The sequence below is a fragment of the Myotis brandtii genome, unplaced genomic scaffold (assembly GCF_000412655.1).
Source record: "Myotis brandtii unplaced genomic scaffold, ASM41265v1 scaffold165, whole genome shotgun sequence".
NCBI classification, from domain to species: domain Eukaryota; kingdom Metazoa; phylum Chordata; class Mammalia; order Chiroptera; family Vespertilionidae; genus Myotis; species Myotis brandtii.
In genome coordinates this window covers 6,099,446-6,106,714 of record NW_005356042.1, presented here as the reverse complement: position 1 = coordinate 6,106,714, position 7,269 = coordinate 6,099,446, and positions in this window count along the sequence as shown.

Below are 7,269 nucleotides of genomic sequence, written 5' to 3'. Positions count from 1 at the left end.
CAATTTATTCTAAATAAACTTATTACCATCTTTAAACATAGAGCAGGGAGGCAGTGGATCATAGAGACTGTCACCAAGAAAAGACATAGCAGCGGAGTCTATTTTTTCCAGAAACACGGGGACCTGCCAGAAGAAACAGTGACAGGAGCTAAGGGCCTCTGAGTGGGAGACGGTGGCGAGCAGATCGGTACACGGGGACCTGCCAGAAGAAACAGTGACAGGAGCTAGCGGTCCTGTGAATGGGAGAGGGTGGTGAGCAGATGCTCTTGTCATTTTAATGACTTTCTGCTCCGGGGTTTTAGCTGGGCGATGTATGATGCTCGTGCTCATTAAAGTCAGTGTGATTCTTCCACCGTCCCGCGGCGGGCAGTCACTGATGTCACTGCGCAGTGACGGAGCCAAGTGACGGCTTCTCCTGAATTGCAAACGTTCATGATAGAGTTGCCTGGAGCCGCATCTAATACTTAATAGATGTAGGAATGTGTCATAAGCTCGCACGCAACCCAAAGGTTGTTTGAAGAAAGTCTTTTCCCCCCAACCTCAGATTTGCCGGATGAAATACAGGATTCCTGTTCCAGTTGGTTTCAGAGAAACGATGCTATTTCTAGGGTACACAGGTCCCATGCACAGTGTGGGCATCTGTACTTTTATTCACCAAACCTGACAACTTGCCGTGTCAAGGAAAAAGAAGGCCGTTTTCCTCACCCAGGTCTCAAGGCCCAGTGTGACTGCCGACTTCTCCAAGCTTCCCTCGATCCTCTCTCTCCCTTTGCTGAACCTTAGTTTGCTCAGCCCTGGGCCCCCCCTCTCAGTACATGGCAGCTACAGGAGGGACAGCACCAGGAGCTCCCAGGAGTCTTCCTGCACCCACAGGAGGGGCAGAGGGCCTGCTGGCAGCTCCTCCCAGCGCTGGCCATGAGCACAGCGCCTCCGCCAGGCGAGGGCCCCCTGTGTTTGCTAAAAGTGAAGTTGCAGCCTGAGTCCCAGCGAGGCCAGCCTTGCGCCTGCACGGTGGGAACCAGGGAGCACTGGACCATGCGCCGAAAATAAACGCCAGCACGTGCTTGAGTTCGAGTCTCGGTTTGAACTGCTAAACAGCAGACTGTGCCTGTGGTATGGTGGGAGGGGGGTGTGTGTGTCTCTGAAGCCCCCCAGGTGACAGCCTTTGTTCAGTTTATAATTTCAGAGCATGGACTCCATGCCGAATAGCACTGGGTGTGGGGTGCAGTGGGGTGCACAAGGCAGACCAGGTCCCTCCCTGCCTGCCTTCCTGCCCTTTACATGCTGAGGCAGGCGAGGCGGGGGGTAGGGGGAGTGCAGATGACAAACAGAGGAGCAGCCAGGATCCCATGAGACAGGGTGGAGTTAATCAGGATGAGGGGTGGGTAAGGGGAGGAGGTGGAAGGAGGTCGTGTTTGGGGGAGTTCTCAGAGGAAGTGGCAAGGCAGGAAGGAACCCAGAGACCCAGGCAAAGGGCAGGGCACGTGCAGAGGCCCTGTAGAAGGTCCGGGCTGTGTGGTGCACATGTGCACAGGCTGGGAGCCACTGGGAGAATGGCCTTGGCTTTCTGGGGATTCCTGAAGGTGAAGAGCAGCCAGTGCCAGCAGGGCGGAGCCACTGCTGCTGACTTCCTTCTGTCCTGGGTGGGTCCCTCTGGCACCTGCCTCAGCTCCTGCCCCCCTGAGACCTGGCAGCCACGCTGAGGCGCCAGCCAAAGCTGCCCCCTGACTGTGATTCCAGCTTATTCCCTGGGGCTCAGAGCACCCACCCCACAGGCTGTAAATTGGCTGAAAAACAGATCACCTCACCTCTTGCTCCCCGTGGCCTTGCCCAACAATCCCAGCCCTGCCTGCACCTCCCAAGGGGCAGCCTGCTGCACAGGCTTCCATAATGAGTCACGGACCCTACAGGGTTAATGACAGGGTTTCACGTTGGGGATGTAAAAAGCCGAAGCTTCAGAGACCTTGAGTCATGTGTGTTCAGAAGCCATGCCTCCATGAATACACTATTGACTGTGCATATATAGTTAGAAAATTATATGTAGGTATGTTTCCATACAGACGTTTTAGTTATATAGAAGTTTCTGGTTTAACTTTTTAAGTCTCCTCTAATTTCCAAGGCCCAAACCCTAATTTCAAAGAGACAGCAAAGTAATGAGTTAGCTATTTCAGATCATCAAACCTCAGTTTCCTCACCCTTTCAACAGTGATGTGAATAGTACACACCCCCAGAAGCACAGACAGAACATTCAGCAGAGGGCTTGGCACACAGAATGCACAAATCACATTTTCTCATATATTAGGGAAACCTTGGAAAAGTCACTCATTCATTCAATACATACTTCTTGTGCACCTACTATGTGCCAAGGTATAGGCAAGGCAGAGGGACCACAGAGGGAAACAAGGCCAAGTCACTGCCTGCCTAGGGTGTGTGTGGCAGACTTAGGCTGCTAAAGGAATGTCAGCTAGCCCTGTGTCTGGCACAGGGAGACTGAACTTCCTGTCCCCTGGTGTGTTGGGCCCATGTGAACAGCTCTGGCCAATCAGTTGGGGATGGAACTGACACATGTCACTTCCAGGCAGGAACACAATTCCCAGGACAGGTTCTCCCCTTCTTGTCCCTGTCAAGATGACAGGAGAGGAAAACTTTGGACACTTAGGCTCCTGAGTGATTTTGATGAGCAGAGCCCCCTCTGAGCTGGGGTTGGCTCTAGATTAAATCACTGAGACATCTCTCATAGCCGTATTTTCACCAAAACAAAAGAAAAACATAAACAAATGAGACTACTTCAAACTAAATAGCTTCTGCACAGCAGAAGAAAAGATCAATAAAATGAAAAGGGAACCCATTGTATGGGAGAACATATTTGCCAACGATACATCTAATAAGGGGTTAATTTTCAAAATATATAAAGAACTTATACAGCCCAGCCAGTGTGGCTTAGTGGTTGAGTGTCCACCTATGAACCAGGAGACCCCAGGTTTGATTCCCAGTCAGGGCATATGCCCGGGTTATGGGCTTGATCTCCAGTGCAGAGTATGATTTGTGCAAGGAAAAAGAAGGCCATTTTCCTCACCCAGGTCTCAAGGTGAGGAAATGTGATTTGTGCATTCTGTGTGCCAAGCCCTCTGCTGAATGTTCTGTCTGTGCTTCTTTGGGGGTTTATAATAAAAGGGTAATATGCAAATTGACCCTAACAGCAGAACGACTGGGAATGACTGGTCACTATGACACACACTGACCACCAGGGGGCCAGGCGCTCAATGCAGGAGCTGACCCCTGGTGGTCAGTGTGCTCCCACAGGGGGAGCTCTGCTCAGCCACAAGCCAGGCTGATGGCTGGGGCTCCCGGGCTGCCAGAGTGATGTCTGACTGCCAGCTTAGGCCCAATTCCTCAGGGAGCAGGCCTAAACCAGCAGGTGATCATCCCCCAAGGGGTCCCAAACTGCGAGAGGGCACAGGCCAGGCTGAGGGACCCCCCCCCTGCAAGTGCACAAATTTTTGTGCACTGGGCCTCTAGTTGTTTATAATAGCCAAGATCTGGAAACAGCCCAAGTGACCATCAGTAGATGAGTGGATAAAAAAATCTGTGGTACATTCACACAATGGAATACTAACTACGAGGCTGTGAAAAAGAAGGAATTCTTACCTTTTGCAACAGCATGGACCTGGAGATTATTATGCTAAGTGAAATAAGCCAGTCAGAGAAAGACAAATACCTTATGATCTCACTGATATGTGGAATCTGATGAACAAAATAAACTCATGAACAAAATAGGACCAGAGACATGGATACATGGTACAGCTTGACATATGTCAGAAGGGAGTTAGGTGGGGGGGGGGTACTGGATGAAAGAAGGTGAAGAGATTAACCAAGGAACATGTGTACATAGTCCATGGACAGACAACAGCATGGTGAGGACCAGAGGGAGGGGAAGGCGGGATCTGGGTGGAGGTAGGCAAAGAGGGGAGAAATGGGGGACATCTGTAATAATGTCAACAATAAAAATAAAATATAATAAAAAAGATGAAGTCACTGAGACTGGGGATGTTTGTTACTATGCATACACCAGCCTTAACTGACTGATACACCATGTAAGCAAATCAATTACATAGCACTATGGATAAAGGCAACTCTATAGGACTTGTATGAAATGGGCAGCACAGAGAAGCATGTCATGAACTCTCTTTAAGAAGAAACATGCATATCTTTAATATTCTCTTTTGAAAACATCTACAGCAGTCTTGGATTTCTTGAATCTTTGACTGTATCAATTGTGGTGATGCTTGAATTATAAGATAGATAAGCTTTTAAGAAAATCAGCTTCTTTTTTTTCTTTAACAACTACAACTTAATGTGATAAATTCCATGGCTGTTTTTCAGAAACTTCCAGAGCACAAGGAGAGGGGACACGGAGGCCAAGTTGGGTCCCCACATCAGGGTTTGCAACTCCTTCCGTAGAAAGATGTCTGTTTTGTGTCACATCCCTTTTTAAATTTTCAGAGTAGCAAAGGTATTTTTCCCCCATTTTTTAATCTTGAAAAATTTTAAACTTACAGAAAAATTGCAAGAAGAGTACCCAATGAATACCCACAATTCAGAAACTGTTCTCATTTTACTATATTTCAGATACTCCTCTCTCCTCCTCCCTCAGTCCCCCTACCCCCCACCTTTGGCTGAATCTTTTAAAAGTGGCAGAGATGATGATTATCAGTGCTAAATATTTTGACATGTACTTTTTAAAACAAGAACATGTTCTTACTTGACCACATAATTATCACACGCAAGAATTTTAACCTTGATACAAAATAATTATCTAATATGCACTCCATTTTCAAATTTCCCCAGGTACTCTCAAACCTATCCTTTATTAATTTTTTAAATAAAAAAAAACAAAAAAGTAGACGCTGCCGCAGACACGTTTAAAAATCTCCCTCAAGTTAAATCCAATGCCACATACACATCAAGTACACACATTTTCCCAATGAATTCCCTGAAACTCACGCAGGGCAGGAAGACAGCTGCCCTGGGAAGACACGGAGGAGCAATTTGTTCAGCAACCCTGGAACTTATAAAGGAAAAGAGAAAGAAGGAAAAAGAAAAAGAAAGAAAGAAAGAAGAAAGAAAGAAGAGAGAGAGAGAGAGAGAGAGAGAGAGAGAGAGAGAGAAAGAAAGAAAGAAAGAAAGAAAGAAAGAAAGAAAGAAAGAAAGAAAGAAAGAAAGACTTAGCCACCTAAGAGGCATGGATTTTATTTGCTTAAAACACGAGAGAATCTCCCTAGAGAGGATTTCATGCTCTCCTAGCAGTTTCAAAGACATTTCTGTTTTCCAACAGATGGTGTTCTTGACACATCGCAAAGCTATGGCAAATGTTTTGTGTTATTTGTGTGTGTGTTTTTTAACTATGCACCGCACACAGTTTATTTACTTGTGATTTTGAAGGCTTTACTCCTGCCATGCAATGCTAAGTTGCTTCCATAAGGTGTCAGCACCTTCATTGTAACCAGAGGATCTGATTTTTTTTTTCTTTTAAGAGTAGTTTTCCCGTTGGCCTCAAGGGGGTGCCAACACTCCAGGTCACCGGAGCCGACCCAGGTGCAGGAGCTGGTGGCTCTCAGGATAGAATGCAATGGGGTGGTAGTGACGGTGGTGGTGGTGGTGGTGGTGGGTGTCGGGGTGACTTGAATATCTTTTGCTTTTATCCTCGCTTATTATTCTAGAAGGACACAGGGCCCTCTGGGACCGGATTCTGCTTTCAGCTCATTGACGAGGTCAAGAAAGGAAGAAATCAGCAAGAAATGAGCAGCCCCCAATCCAAAATACCCGAGCCGGTTAAAGAAAGGATCGGAAATATGGTTTTTGCAAAGTCCAGGTGTGTGGAAGGTGTTGTTTTAATAACCTGAACAAACATTTCTCCCGGAGTCCTACTGAGCAGAGAAGAAACCTAATTCCAGGGGCAAAGGAAAATGTCTCCCTCACCTTTTCTGTCTTGATTATAAGGATTTCTTTCCTCCAACTCCCACCTTTTTTTTCTTTTGTGAGGGGGGGAGTACTAATTTTGGCAACTCAACTTAGTTCTTTTCAGATGACATTGGTTTAAACCTGGACACGCTTGTAAGTGCAAACTTCTGCAGAAACTGATATTTTTGAATTTATTTTCCATGGTCCTTAGCTATTTTGGGTTTTTGCCTATTCTGTGATAAAGCTTTTAAAAAAGCACCTCGTAAAAGCAGAGTAAATAATATTTCTCCAGGAAGCCTACAGACCGAGGAGTGTTTCTTGATCAATAGTTAGCATTTCCAGTAAAATTGTGAGCAGCCTGTCACGCGCTCCCTGAGAAAGGCACTTTTCGCCAGAGTATTTTTTTTAAAAAGATGGATGTGGACATACTAGAGGTATTAAAAAATAATAAAGTCGTAGTGGGAATCGAGGGGGTGGGGTGAGAGAACTCTCAAACCACTCACCTGTGAGCTAAGGTCTGGGAAGCTTTATTTTACTTCGTTGAAAAAAAAAATCAAATTAGAAAAAGAACTCAGAGCAGCCATAAAAAAAATAGTGTTTCAGAAGTAGACTATTCGAGGTAATAGGAACCTGTTTTGTACTTTCTCTTTGATTCTGAATTTTTCACGAGATAATATCATTTGTGGATCATGCACACACATGCATTTTCTTTTGTCCTTTTATTGAAAATGAATGAGATGTCCCCCATGCCTTCTATTCACCTCCCAAAAGCTAAGTGTGACGGTCGGTTCTCACCCCTTTCCTGGGAACCTAATGAGAGTTAGGAGGGGAAAAGGAAACCCGAAACAAACGTTTTATCTGGTCTTCTTCCCCACCCAACCGGATGGACAACTTCCAGAAGAATTCTGACCGGCATTTCGCCCTTCTGGTGGGGGTCCCGCCCCTTCAGGGGAAGCGGGCTCAGGGGGGTCCGACGACTCGAGGTGTTGAAGGGATAAATACTCAGTCCACAAATAAACAAACCTTCCAGGATTCCTAGAGAGAAGAAAACTTGGAAGGGCGAGGACCCCTCCGCTCCAAGTCTTGGCCCCGCATAACAGCTTCTCTGGGGGCGACTTAAACCGTTTGCCATCGCTCACCGCGTCCCCCCACGGAGCCCCGTGCCCAAAGCACCTATCCCACACCAACCCACCAAGCACCACCGAAATATAAAAAACCAGTTTGGAGAACCCCAAAGGGGCTTTGCCGGTGGCGCGAAGAGGCAGTGCGGACGGGGTCGGCTCCAGGCGCAGGCAGGTGGGGAGCCCG